Source organism: Tamandua tetradactyla, chromosome 23, assembly GCF_023851605.1.
Source record: "Tamandua tetradactyla isolate mTamTet1 chromosome 23, mTamTet1.pri, whole genome shotgun sequence".
NCBI classification, from domain to species: domain Eukaryota; kingdom Metazoa; phylum Chordata; class Mammalia; order Pilosa; family Myrmecophagidae; genus Tamandua; species Tamandua tetradactyla.
In genome coordinates, this window is record NC_135349.1 from 39,681,281 (window position 1) to 39,696,650 (window position 15,370).

The window sequence follows — 15,370 nt, forward strand, 5'->3', positions numbered from 1 at the left end:
GATGAGCCAATGAGAACCGAAAGGTTAATTTATTTGCCCAAAAGTATAGAGGTAGGAAGTGAGACTAAGAACATCTGTCCCCAAAGCCAGCTGTCTTTATAACTTTGTTATTCTCCCCAAGGTACCCAATGTATAAACCACCTCCTCGATTTCCCCTTGCAACACCATCCCCAGAGTGAAAAATCAATGCAAATAGATGCTTGATACATCTGCAAATCTGCCAGACATATTCAGATTCTCTGAATCCAACTGGTAGCAAAAATTAGGCTCAAAATGGGCCACTGCATCCCCGTGACATAGATCAGTTCATTCATAAATAATGGAGAAATTGCAAATGAGCCTGGGAGCACAGTGGCTTGCCCCAAATACAAAAGATGCCATTAAAAAAAAATTAAAATGCTTAGTGCAGTCCACTGGGTAGGGAACCTTTAGTATAAGGCTCAATGATAGAGAGGTACATGAAAACAAGCTCATACATTTTCACTTGCTCATTAAGGTAGGACTCTTTTGGAATCACATTGATAATGCATATGGCTGCATATAGGCAAATTATAAATGGAAGTTTCCCTTAAATACCAAACACTGCCTGCTATTCAGAAAAATGAAGTAATAAAGGAAAGAATTAAGATTCTGCTTACCTTCCTGCGATGAAAGAGGATACTTCACAATCGGAAGAGAACTTGGGGATTCACTATCTATTCCAGCGCCCTTCATTTGTATATGAGGAAAGTTCTAGTTTTGGCCACACCAGGATTTCAAATAATTTGAAATTCAAACATACTATGGGGGAAGAAAACACATATATATTTTAATATATTCTTTACCACTGACAGCTTTAATCAAGGCATGTGTCTTCTATTCAAAGCAAACACTTGATTAGCCTTCATGATAAATGGACAAAAAATTTTAATTCATTTTGACTCCAGCTTCAGGCCTTTTCTGGTATTTCAGTCCTAAACTTCCACAGTCATCATCCATATCATAAAAGACTGTGGATCGTTTTCCATCTGTAGCTAGAATGCCAACTGGCCTATCTTTTGAGAAGAGGCTTTGTTGAAAGTCTTTTGAAATCATTAGAAGTGCACATGCTAACCCTAAATCAACAGAATAAACATGGTCTAGGATGATGAAGGAAACCACCAATAAATTTGGGAGTATCCGAGCAGAAGAGCCACTGCTTCATTTCCCAGAGTCTATAAGATACCTAAAGAAGTTCCTTGTTCAACATGGCCCCCAAGCCACAGAGTGGGAGGAGCTAAGTTTATAGATCCTGGTAGGTGGATAGGTTTATAGATCCTGGTCACATCAGCGTGGTAAGGAGAAAGCAGCTGGGAGCCTTCAGTTGCATGAGAAGGACTCAGAGGTGGCTGATAGGACCAGAGGCCAAAAAAGTCCTCATGGTTGGAGTAAAGAGGATACAGATACATTGACCTGACAACCAAAGGCTGCTGTAGAACCAAAGGCTGTCGTTAGCAGCAGTGGAAGCAAAGGACGCCATAGCTACACCAGGTGGAGGCAGGTGACACCAGAAGATGACACTTCTCCCCAGAGGCTGTCATCCTCCTCAGAAGCCTCTACCATTCCAGGAACTTTGAACATGACTGGTAAGAAAGGGAGAAGGAAAGACAAGGGAGAGAGAAAGTTGGGTTAACTGAATGGTTATCCAAAAGAGATAGCCTCTAATTCCATCTTCCAGTGCTTACAGAAAGCAGGGACTTGAGAGTAAAACTAAATTCAGTGATAGGAAAATAAAGTTGCATTTCACCCATCTGAGTCTTGTGCCTAGGAAAACGTCTGCTGCATAAAATAAGCTCTTAATACAGGGCCTGGCTTAATAAAGTGCTCAGTCGTCTTGGCTACTGCTGCTGCTGTAGTTGTTTTTGTCATTATTATTATTAAACTGGAAGCAAGTTCCTGGAAGCAAGTAAAGTTGTTTTTGTTTCTGTATCTCCAATGTTTACTACAGCATAGGTTCCTAGTCTACATTTGTTGAATAAATGACTCAAAGCCTGAATTTCTCCCAAGTAACATTCCATGCTATCATTTGTGGAGCCTCCACAGCCCAGCTTCCTGAGGGACTCTGATGAGAGTGCTCCCACAGTCAGTGTTAGACATAGAGCAGAAGTGAGACTTACATTTCTGTTGTGCTGAGCCACTGAAATTTCGTGGTTGCTTATTACCACAGCACAACCCAGCTTATCCTGGCTGATACAAACTAAAATTTGAAATGAAATGTGTTTAAGGCGAAGTATCTTTAGTCTGTGACTTACAGTTTCATGTCCTTTGTGTCATTCACCTCTCATTTTCTGTATTGTACAATTAATGAACCTGCAACTCAATGATGGTAAATGTTTCATTCAAGGTCACACAGTTTAATAAGGGACAGGTTCATCTGAGTCTGGAATTCTAGAATTTCCCATTACACCAGACTGCCCCCAAATTAAGCCCTTCTGTACCTACTTCTGAACTGTACATATCACTTTGAATATCATAGGAAAGAGCTGGTTTATATTTCTTTCCCCTTCTCCAGGCAGTTCCAAAGTAAGTAGGCTTTGGGGTGGGATGCAAGGGGAGATAGATGGCAAATGGGAAATGAAAAATCATCACTTTAGAATTTGTGTTGATGTCACCAGTAGGAACAGTCAGTGCAGGGTGGTAGTAAACTCCAATGGAGAAATCAGTGGTGTCCCACTTTCTTGTAGGCTGAGACAGAATGAAAAAGAATGATGGAAGTATTGGCAAGGACATGGAGCAATTCGAACACCCACACAAGGCTGGTGCAAGTAAAAAAAAAAAGCCTCAATTTCTCTAGAAAGCAATTTGGCAGTTTCTAATAAAATTACACATACCCCTGCTGTATCATGCAGCAGAGAAATGAGTACATATGTCCATACAAAGGTTTGTACAAGATTGTTCACAGAAATTTTGTTCACCATAGCCCCAAACTGGAAAGGAAAAAGCAAATTGCTGTATATTCATACAGTGGAATACTAGCTATCAATAAAAATAATGAAATACAGAAACATGTCATAACATGGATGATTTTCAAAAATCATGAGCAAAATAAAGCTGGACACAAAAGAGTATCTTCTGTGCAAATCAAGATATATGAAGAGTGAAAACAGGCAAACCTGACCTATAGTGGTTGAAGTAGAACAGTGGTCACCTCCAAGGGTCAGGGAGACGGGAGAAGGTCATGAGGTGACTTTTTTGCAGTGATGAAGATATTCTATAACTTCATCTGAATGGTAGTCACATAAGGCATATAAAAATGCACGAATCTCCTTAACTGTGTGCTTAAGATTGTGCATTTTACTGTACATAAGACTGTGCCATGAAATGCAGAACTCATAAAGATTAAAAGAAGATGATACAATTATATCTCCATCTCAAGAGGACAGGCAGGGTTTGGGGGTCTTGGAGATTTGGGATACCTCACTCAGCAGCAGGGGAAGTGGTTCCAGAGATGGAACAAAGAAGAAGCGATCCGATCCTGGGACGGGGCGTGCCGACCAGACTGGGAAGAGGCAATGGGGGTTCTGCAAGGGATGGAAATCTTTGCTCTGACTATCCGTAAATGGAAGGAAGAACTTCCAGAGGCCTGTACCTCGAGAGCATGCTTATGGGTGCTGCTGGCCCTGTCTGAGGTCCATGGAAAAGAAGGAGAACCTCTGAACTGCCCAGAACAGATGGCACGGGGCCAGGTCTCAACAGCGTTGGTTATGGTCAGAGAAGCACCATTCACAAGGGTTTCCAAGGGAAGCTCAGGACCAGACCTTGCCTCCTTTCTCTAAATATCACACAAGTCCTAACCTACTTGTTCAGTCCCCTAAAAATAACCGACACTGAATTTGTCAAATCATGGGAGGCAAGGCTGAGAGCCAGATTCGGTTTTATTCACTTATTCCTACATGTAATGGAAATGCTAAAGTCATTTTTTATCAAAGTCAGCCATCCTGAAGCTTCCTGAGAATGGCACCTTTTGTGAAGGGCAAGGAAGTTTAACTTACTCATGGCCAGAGTTCTCGGCTTCCCCGTCAGTCTCGACACTTGCCGCTGTGTAACCCTAGGCAAGTCATCTCCCCTCTCTGAACCTCAATGTCCTCATCTGTAAAATGGGGATAGTAGCTCCAACTTCCTCAGAGTTGTTGTGAGAATTCAGTGAGAAAATATGTGCGTTACAGAAAGCTCTGTAACGATCCACCATTTGGTTGACTCCATTCGCTTTCCAGCTGGTTGCTCAGAGGTTGTGTGTGATACAGGCTGGATTAAGCTCAAAGACAGGGCCGTTTTCAGAAATAAATTCACTGGAGTCCCAGCTGGGAGCCTGAGTTCACTCATGGACACTGCAGCTATTCAGATGAAGCGAGGTGGAAACTGAGCTGCAGTGACCCAGCAAATGCAGGAGGTGGGGAGTAAGGAGACCCTCATGGCACCTTAGAGAAAAGAACTCACCAGGCTTGGGGCTGATTTCTGATGGGGTGTTGTCTTAGAGGTTGAATTCACCATGCTGCCATTGGAATGACGTTTTCTTGTGTCTTCTTCCTCTCCGCCAAGTAAACACGCACCTGTGTGCACACATACACCAAAAACACATGCTTACAACCCCACACACAGACGCACACGTAAACACTTAGAACAAGATGGGATGTTGATAAAAATCTAGCATGGAATTTTGTTTCTCATTGACTCTTCCTTTCTCACTGCCCCATGCCCGCCCCATCCAGAAACACGCATGCCCTTTCAAAACGGCTTGTGCATCAGATTTCCTCTGATAACAAAGGGAAATCAGGGACCCAATAAGTAAACCGGGGTAGGAAAAAGCCCTGGGTGGAAAGTAATGCTGCTGGCTCAAACTCTGGCCTGCCCCTAATCTGCTGTGTGATGCTGGTTAAGTCACTTTGCCTCTCCCAGCCTCGGAATTTGAACCAAATCAGTCATTCTAGCTCAGATCAGTGGTTGTTTTCAGTTTTGCAATAATTACTTCAGCAGTAGGAAGCTGGTAAATGAAAATCACTTAAAAGGCTGAACTAACAGTTCTTGAGCTATGAATTGAGATTTTAATGATAAAAAAAGGTATGGCGTTTTTTCCCTCCAGAATGTTACAAGCCAGGAATGAACAACAGGGAAACGAAAGCAGGTTTATAGTTCAGCTTACCAATGTTATGATAAAGGGTGTGCCTTTACAAAACTAGAGGTCAAAGGCTCCCAGAAGGATGAGATGTTTTAACTGAGGCCTGCTTTAACTTTTTCCTCATTATAAATGTAGATAAATGAAAAGAAAATAGTATCATCCATCATTCCACTACTCTGAAACACCCCCCCAATACAGACACAAATCCCCGATTGATGCATATCCTTCTATTTTTTTGTCTGTATGATATCCATGTATGTAGACTTTGTTTAAAAATCTAGGAGATGTAATACATACCTATTTTAAATTGCTTAGTTTTCATTTGATATAGTGTGAACATCTTCCTATGAAATTAAATCATTTTAATAATCGTCGCGTTATTCTATTGAATGAATGCACCATGATTTATTTAATGAAGATGGTAATTTGAGCATTTAGGTTGCTTACAGTTTGTTACTACTATAAATGACATTGTAATGATAATTTTGTAGCTTTTTTTTTTCTTTTGGATATATCCTCTTTCACTTTCTTAGAATGAATTCCTAGCAATGGAATCACTCAGTCAAAAATCATGCAACTTTTTAAGTCTTTTGGATTCATAGGGCCAAATTTTCTCCAAGAAAGTTCTGCTAATTTTCAATTCCACCAGCTCTATACAACTGTGGCAATTATCCACAGTCTCACTATGGGAAGTTTTTTTTTTTAATTTGCTTATTTATATTTACTTTTTGCTTTACAAAAGTGCCTGTTTGTGCTCTTTCCTTCTATATTAATTTGTTATATATTTTTATAAACAATAGACATTGTTATTCTGGTCCATCATTTATGTCACAAATATTTTCTCAGTTTTTTTTTTAACTAGAATTTTTTTAAACAGTTTTATTCACAGAAGAATCAGTCTGATTATTTGAGGTTTCTGGCTTTGATTTCACATAAGAAAGTCCTTCCCTACTGTGCTGGTTTGAAGGGATTATGCACTCTAGAAAAGCTATATTTTAATCCTGACCCATCATGTGGAGGTAGCTGTTTCTTTAAACCCTAATTCAGTACCATAGGTTGGTAACTTGATTAGATTCTCTCCACAGAGATGTGAGTCATCCAGTTGTGGGTATTAACCTTTGGTTAGAGGCAGATATGACGCTACCCATTCCAGGTGGTCTTGATTAGTTTACTGGAATCCTTTAAAAGAGGAAGCATTTTGGAGACAGCAACAAGAACCACAGAGCCCACAAAGCTAGAACCCTTTGGAGATGAAGAAGGAAAATGCCCCTGGAGTGAAATTTCCATGAAACAAGAAGCCTGGAGAGAAAGCTAGCAGAGGTCGCTATGTTCGCCATGTGCCTTTCCAGTTGAGAGAGAAACCCTAGACTTCATCAGCCTTCTTGAACCAAGGTATCTTCCCCCGGATGCCTTAGATTGGATATTTCTATATTCTTGCTTTAATTGAAACATTATCACAGGCTTGGAACTGTAAACTTGCAACTTATTAAATCCTCCCTTTTAAAAGCCATTTTCTGTTATACCACATTCTGGCAACTAGCAAAACTAGAATAGATTTTGGTACCAGGAGTGGGGTGCTGCTATGGTTTGCAAATACCAAACATGCTGGAACAGTTTTTTTTAATGGAGAAGGGGAAGGTTTTGTAGGAGCTGTGAGGAGATTGATGGAGAAGAGCCTGTTGTTAGAAATGTGGGTACTAAAAATAATGCTGATGAGTCTCTAGACAGAAATGAGGCACATGTTATCATAAACTGGAAGGAAGGTGATCCTTTTTAAAAAATGGCAGATAATCTGGCAAAGTTGACCAGTGGCTTTGTCTAGAAGGCAGATTTTAAAAGTCATGAACTTGGATATTTAGCAGAAGGTATTAATTCCCCATTTAATGTGGGAAGTACAGCCTGATTTCTCTTTGCAGCTTATAGTGAAATGAGACAGGAAAGACAGAAGCTGAGAACTGAACTCTTGAGTAGAAAAAAAAACAGAAATTGATGTTCAAAAAATTCTGGGCTTCCAGGAAGGAAGACCTTAAAGAATGGTGTCCCATGTAAGGATGTGGCCAAATGAGGAATGAGTCAGCCATTTCAGAGAAAGCCAGAATTGGAGATGGAGCTATGCAGGAAGAATTTGTGGAAACTTCTTCTGTCTGATGAGCATGATCCTTGCTTATGACATAGAAAGCCAACGAGAGTGCTGTATAAACAGAACCACTGCCAGTCTCGACTGGGGGCTCAGAAAAGGACAAAGTGAAGGTAAAACGTCTTCAGAGGCACAAATTGATGAGATTATTTCCACAGAGCTGTGACTCGCCCAATTGTAGGTATTAACCTTTGATTGGAGGGAGATATGACCCCACCCGTTCCAGGTGGGTCTTGATTAATTTACTGGAATCCTTTAAAAAGGGAAGCATTTTGGAGACAGCAGGGAGAACCATAGAGCCCACACAGCCAGAAAGCTTTGGAGATGAAGAAGGAAAATGCCTCTGGCTTAGATGGACATTTCTATATCCTTGCTTTAATTGGGATATTATCACAGGCTTAGAACTGTAAAACTACAAGTTATTAAATTCCCCCCTTTTAAAACTTTTTTATTGTATAGTATAATGTATGTACAAAGCAAAGAAATAGAAAAGCAATCGTTTTCAAAACACTCTTCAACAAGTAGTTACAGGACAGATCCCAGAATTTGTCATGGGCTACCATACCATCCTCTCAGATTTTCCCTTTTAGCTGCTCCAGAATGTAGGAGGCTAGAAGGCTTAAATATTCTTTTATCACCACAATCAACTTTTATCTTTCTGTTTTTTTGTGTGAAAAATAACATATATACAACACAGCAATGAATTCCAAAGCACAGCACCAAAATTAGTTGTAGAACAAATTTCAGAGTTTGACATGGGCTACAATTCCACAATTTTAGGTTTTTACTTCTAGCTGCTCTAAGATACTAGAGACTTTAAAAGAGATTCAATTTAATGATTCAGCAATCAAATTCATTTGTAAAATCCTATCTTCTTTGCATAATATCACCATCACTTTTGATCTTTCTGTCTCTCTCCTTAGGGGTATTTAGGCTATGGCCATTCTACATTTTTCATTTTGAAATGGTCTGTCACTAATGTAGTATAGGGTGATGGAACTATCTGATGTTTTGGAGAGGCTGGGCCCACTAGGTTTCAGGAGTTATCTGGACCAGGGACCCATCTGGAGGTTGTAGGTTTCTGGAAAGTTACACTAGTGCATGGAACCTTTGTGGGATGTTATATATTGCACTAAGAGTTCATTAGGATTAGCTGGAATTGTCCTGGTTGGGGTTTGGCAGGTTATGATGGGTAGGAAAGTCTAACTGAAGTTTGTGTAAGAACAACCTCCAGAGTAACCTCGTAACTCTATTTGAATTCTCTCTGCCACTGATACTTTATAAGTTACACTTCTTTTCCCTGTTTTGGTCAAGATGGAATTGTTGATCCTATAGTGCCAGGGCCAGATTCATCCCTGGGAATCATCTCCTATGTCACCAGGGAGACTTTTACCCCTGGATGTCATGTCCCATGTAGGGGGAGGGCAATGATTTCACTTGCAGAGTTGAGCTTAGAGAGAGTGAGGCCACATCTGAGCAACAAAAGAGGTCCTCCAGAAGTAACTCTTAGGCATACCTATAAATAGGCTAAGCTTCTTTGCTATCTACATAAACTTCACAAGAGAAAGCCTCAAGATCAAGGGCGTGGCTGATTGATTTGGGTGTCCCTATAGTTTGTCACAGTATCAGGGAATTTCCTAATGGTAAACTTTAATAGTTCCATATTTTCTCTCCCATCCCTCAAGGGATTTTGCCAATACTTTATGATTATTTGTTTAATATAATCTGGGATGTATCCAGGCATAACATTAAGTGATACAGGATTAAAGAACCTCTATCTTACTCTGGGCTTCCTGTGTTTCAATTGTTCAAATGAACTATACAGGTGGTTGAGTTAGATTATGTACTACAGAAAATTTCAGTTTCAGACCAAATAAATATTTCTTCCTTTGATCTCAAAGAGTATGTGTGGTTCTAAAATATAAACATTGTCTTCCTTACCCCTGTGTACTGAATTACCTTAACCCCAACCTGTTCAGCTTCATTCTTATCTCTAAATATCAGGTTATTTATATACATGTAATATATATGTATATGTACATATAATATACAATATATATGTTATATATATGTATAACAGCCTCTTGAAATTCAGAAATAATCGTTACCACTCTGGAAAAAAATGTGTCTGCTCTAAAAGCTTACAATCTGGGCCCTGTTTTCTTGTAAGCATTTTCTAAAGGAGACCATACCATTGTTGTTCTTTTGTTTCAGCCTTATTTTGCCTCACCAAATGCCCCACACATTCATTCATGTCATTACTTGCCTCACGACTTCACCGCTTTTTTGTAACAGCACAACATTCATAAGTATACACCATGGTTTTCCAATCTACTTCTCAGTCAGTGCATCCTTCAGCCACCTGCATTCATCAGGGGTTGTGTACAATGCCCAAGGTTCAATTCATAAGTATACACCATGGTTTTCCAATCTACTTCTCAGTCAGTGCATCCTTCAGACACCTGCATTCATCAGGGGTTGTGTACAATGCCCAAGGTTCAATTCATAAGTATACACCATGGTTTTCCAATCTACTTCTCAGTCAGTGCATCCTTCAGCCACCTGCATTCATCAGGGGTTGTGTACAATGCCCAAGGTTCACAGTCCATCAACATTCTCAACTTTAGATAATTTCATTGTTCCCAAGAGAAAGAAAACCAATAAACATACCCTCGCCAAATAGGAAATCGAAACCTTCTCTTAACTCTCGTCCCTCCCCTCATTATTTACCTCTGCTGTTGCTGTGGTAGTGCTGATGTTTTCTTTTAAACACAGCCCACAGCATGCAATAGCAGCTTTCCCCTTGTACCCTGGACTTAAACACTCTTTGTACATGAAACGTACCTTTGAATCGTTACAAGGACTTATTTATATTTCTAGTGTAAATCGGTGGGACACATACGTCTATGTAACCCCTTTCAATCTTGTTCATTTTCAATATGGTAATATTACTTATAGACCCACTAGAGAACTGTCTTCACTTCTATCTATTTTCCTATATTGGAGTTCAACCTCATTAGCTAACTGATCACCCATCTCTAGCTTCTATGTATCTCTTAAGTCCCCTATATTCTGCATTATATGTCTCTGATTTTACCTTGACTATGGGCATAACTTTATGCTGATCATAAAAGTGGAATCACACAGTATCTATCCTTTTGTGTCTGGCTTATTTCACTTAGCATTATGTCCCTCAAGGCTCATCCATCTGGTTATGTGCTGCAGGACATCATTTTGTCTTACTGCTGCATAATATTCCCTTTTGTTAATCCACTCATCTGTTGATGGATATTTGGTTTGTTTCCATCTTTTGGCAATTGTGAATAATGCTGCTATGAACATCAGTGTGCAAATGTCTGTTTGTGTCATTGCTTTCAGCTCTTCCAAGTACATACCAAGTAGTGCTATTGCTGGGTCATAGGGCAACTCAATATTTAGTTTCATAAAGAACTATCAGCCTTCCATAGTGGCTGCATCATTACACATTCCCATCAGCAGTGCATAAGTGTCCCAATTTCTTCACATCCTCTCCAACATTTATAATTTCCTGTTTGTTTAAGAGCAGCCATTCTTATAGATGTGAGGTGGTATCTCATTGTAGTTTTGATCTGTATTTCCCTTATAGCCAATGAAAATGAACATCTGTTCATGTGCTCTTGAGCTATCTGTGTTTGCTCTTCAGAAAAATGCCTATTCATATCTTTAGCCCACTTTATAATTGGGTTGTTTGTCCTTTTGTTATTGCATTGTATGATTTCTTTGTGTATACAGAATATCAAACCTTTGTCCAATATGTGATTTCCAAATATTTTCTCCCACTGAGTTGTCTGCCACTTCACTGTTTTTTTCCTTTTTTTATTAATTAAAAAAAATAACTAACAAAACATTTAGAAATCATTCCATTCTACATATACAATCAGTAATTCTTAAAATCATCACATAGTTGCATGTTCATCATTTCTTAGTACATTTGCATCGATTTAGAAAAAGAAATAAAAAGACAACAGAATAAGAAATAAAACGATAATAGAGAGAAAAAAAAACAAACCTATACCTCACATGCAGCTTCATTCAATGTTTTAACATAATTACATTGCAATTAGGTAGTATTGTGCTGTCCATTTCTGAGTTTTTGTATCCAGCCCTGTTGCACAGTCTGTATCCCTTCAGCTGCAATTACCCATTATCTTACCCTATTTCTATCTCCTGATGGTCTCTGTTACCAATGACATATTCCAAGTCTATTCACTAATGTCGGTTCATATCAGTGAGACCATACAATATTTGTCCTTTGGTTTTTGGCTAGTCTCACTCAGTATAATGTTCTCTAGGTCCATCCATGTTATTACATGCTTCATAAGTTTATTCTGTCTTAGAGCTGCATAATATTCCATCGTATGTATATACCACAGTTTGTTTAGCCACTCACTGTTGATGGACATTTTGGCTGTTTCCATCTCTTTGCAATTGTAAATAATGCTGCTATAAACATTGGTGTGCAAATGTCTGTTTGTGTCTTTACCCTTAAGTCCTCTGAGTAGATACCTAGCAATGGTATTGCTGGGTCATATGGCAATTCTATATTTAGCATTTTGAGGAACCGCCAAACTGCCTTCCACAGTGGTTGCACCATTTGACATTCCCACCAACAGTGGATAAGTGTGCCTCTTTCTCCGCATCCTCTCCAGCACTTGTCATTTTCTGTTTTGTTGATAATGGCCATTCTGGTGGGTGTGAGATGATATCTCATTGTGGTTTTGATTTGCATTTCTCTAATGGCCAGGGACATTAAGCATCTCTTCATGTGCCTTTTGGCCATTTGTATTTCCTCTTCTGAGAAGTGTCTGTTCTAGTCCTTTTCCCATTTTGTAATTGGATTGGCTGTCTTTTTGTTGTTGAGTTGAACAATCTCTTTATAAATTCTGGATACTAGACCTTTATCTGATATGTCATTTCCAAATATTGTCTCCCATTGTGTAGGCTGTCTTTTTACTTTCTTGATGAAGTTCTTTGATACACAAAAGTGCTTAATTTTGAGGAGCTCCCATTTATTTATTTATTTCTTCAGTGCTGTTGCTTTAGGTTTAAGGTCCATAACACCGCCTCCAATTGTAAGTTTCATAAGATATCTCCCTACATTTTCCTCTAATTGTTTTATGGTCTTAGACCTAACGTTTAGATCTTTGATCCATTTTGAGTTAACTTTTGTATAGGGTGTGAGATATGGGTCCTCTTTCATTCTTTTGCATATGGATATCCAGTTCTCTAGGCACCATTTATTGAAGAGACTGTTCTGTCCCAGGTGAGTTGGTTTGACTGCCTTATCAAAGATCAAATGTCCATAGATGAGAGGGTCTATATCTGAGCACTCTATTCGATTCCATTGGTCGATATATCTATCTTTATGCCAGTACCATGCTGTTTTGAACACTGTGGCTTCATAATATGCCTTAAAGTCCGGCAGCGTGAGATCTCCAGCTTCATTTTTTTCCTCAAGGTACTTTTAGCAATTCGGGGCACCCTGCTTTTCCAGATAAATTTGCTTATTGGTTTTTCTATTTCTGAGAAATAAGTTGTTGGGATTTTGATTGGTATTGCATTGAATCTGTAAATCAATTTAGGTGGAATTGACAACTTAACTATATTTAGTCTTCCATCCATGAACACAGTATGCCCTTCCATCTATTTAGGTCTTCTGTGATTTCTTTTAACAGTTTTTTGTAGTTTTCTTTGTACTTGTTTATTAGCTCTAGTAGTTTTGCTGTGGATTTTTCAGGGTTTTTGATGTATAGTATCATATCATCTGCAAACAGTGATAGTTTTACTTCTTCCTTTCCAATTTTGATGCCTTCTGTTTCTTTTTCTTGTCTAATTGCTCTGGCTAGAGCTTCCAACACATATGATGTTGAATAACAGTGGTGATAGTGGACATCCTTGTCTTGTTCCTGATCTTAGGGGGAAAGTTTTCAGTTTTTCCCCATTGAGGATGATATTAGCTGTGGGTTTTTCATATATTCCCTCTATAATTTTAAGGACATTCCCTTGTATTCCTATCCTTTGAAGTGTTTTCAACAGGAAAGGATGTTGAATCTTGTCAAATGCCTTCTCTGCATCAATTGAGATGATCATGTGATTTTTCTGCTTTGATTTGTTGATATGGTGTATTACATTAATTGATTTTCTTATGTTGAACCATCCTTGCATACCTGGGATGAATCCTACTTGGTCATGATGTATAATTCTTTTAATGTGTTGCTGGATTCGATTTGCTAGAATTTTGTTGAGGATTTTTGCATCTATATTCATTAGAGAGATTGATCTGTAGTTTTCTTTTTTTTGTAATATCTTTGCCTGGTTTTGGTATGAGGGTGATGTTGGCTTCATAGAATGGATTAGGTAGCTTTCCCTCCACTTCAATTTTTTTGAAGAGTTTGAGCAGGGTTGGCACTAATTCTTTCTGGAATGTTTGGTAGAATTCACATGTGAAGCTGTCTGGTCCTGGACTTTTCTTTTTGGGAAGCTTTTGAATGACTGATTCAATTTCTTTACTTGTGATTGGTTTGTTGAGGCCATCTATTTCTTCTTGAGTCAAAGTTGGTTGTTCATGCCTTTCTAGGAACTTTCCATTTCATCTACATTGTTGTATTTATTAGCATAAAGTTGCTCATAGTATCCTGTTATTACCTCCTTTATTTCTGTGGGGTCAGTGGTTATGTCTCCTCTTCCATTTCTGATCTCATTTATTTGCGTCTTCTCTCTTCTTCTTTTTGTCAATCTTGCTAAGGGCCCATCAATCTTATTGATTTTCTCATAGAACCAACTTCTGGTCTTATTGATTTTCTCTATTGTTTTCATGTTTTCAATTTCATTTAATTCTGCTCTAATCTTTGTTATTTCTTTCCTTTTGCTTGCTTTGGTGTTAGTTTGCTGTTCTTTCTCCAGTTCTTCCAAGTGGACAGTTAATTCCCGAATTTTTGCCCTTTCCTCTTTTTTGATATAGGCATTTAGGGCAATAAATTTCCCTCTTAGCACTGTCTTTGCTGCATCCCATAGGTTTTGATATGTTGTGCTTTCATTTTCATTTGCCTCGAGATATTTACTAATTTCTCTTGTAATTTCTTCCTTGACCCACTGGTTGTTTAAGAGTGTGTTGTTGAGCCTCCACATATTTGTAAATTTTCTGGCATTCTGCCTATTATTGATTTCCAACTTCATTCCTTTATGATCTGAGGAAGTGTTGTATATGATTTCAATCTTTTTAAATTTGTTGAGACTTGCTTTGTGACCCAGCATATGGTCTATTTTTGAGAATGATCCATGAGAACTTGAGAAAAAGGTGTATCCTGCTGTTGTGGGGTGTAATGTCCTATAAATGTCTGTTAAGTCTAGCTCATTTATTGTAATATTCAAATTCTCTGTTTCTTTATTGATCCTCTGTCTAGATGTTCTGTCCATTGATGAGAGTGGGGAATTGAAGTCTCCAACTATTATGGTATATGTGTCTATTTCCCTTTTCAGTATTTGCAGTGTATACCTCACGTATTTTGGGGCATTCTGGTTCGGTGCATAAATATTTATGATTGTTATTTCTTCTTGTTGAATTGTTCCTTTTATTAGTAGATAGTGTCCTTCTTTGTCTCTTTTAACTGTTTTATATTTGAAGTCTAATTTGTTGGATATTAGTATAGCTACTCCTGCTCTTTTCTGGTTGTATTTGCATGAAATATCTTTTCCCAACCTTTCACTTTCAACCTATGTTTATCTTTGGGTCTAAGATGTATTTCCTGTAGACAGCATATAGAAGGATCCTGTTTTTTAATCCATTCTGCCAGTCTATGTTTTTTGATTGGGGAATTCAGTCCATTAACATTTAGTGTTATTACTGTTTGGATAATATTTTCCTCTACCATTTTGCCTTTTGTATTATATATATCATGTCTGACTTTCCTTCTTTCTACACTCTTCTCCATACCTCTCTCTTCTGTCTTTTCGTATCTGACTCTAGTGCTCCCTTTAGTATTTCTTGCAGAGCTGGTCTCTTGGTCACAAATTCTCTCAGTGACTTTTTGTCTGAGAATGTTTTAATTTCTCCCTCATTT

At 38.5% G+C, this 15,370-nt stretch overlaps 1 long non-coding RNA gene across 1 annotated transcript in view; it reads right to left on the reverse strand.

Moving 5' to 3' along the window:
• LOC143666634 (uncharacterized) overlaps positions 1 to 15,370 on the reverse strand; it is a 35,179-nt gene that overhangs the window by 8,554 nt on the left and 11,255 nt on the right. Inside the window, exons 2-3 of the long non-coding RNA XR_013167710.1 lie at positions 4,456 to 4,568; positions 639 to 780 (exon numbers count right to left, since the gene is read on the reverse strand). This is a non-coding gene — a long non-coding RNA (uncharacterized LOC143666634). The remainder of the gene's footprint in view (positions 1 to 638; positions 781 to 4,455; positions 4,569 to 15,370) is intronic.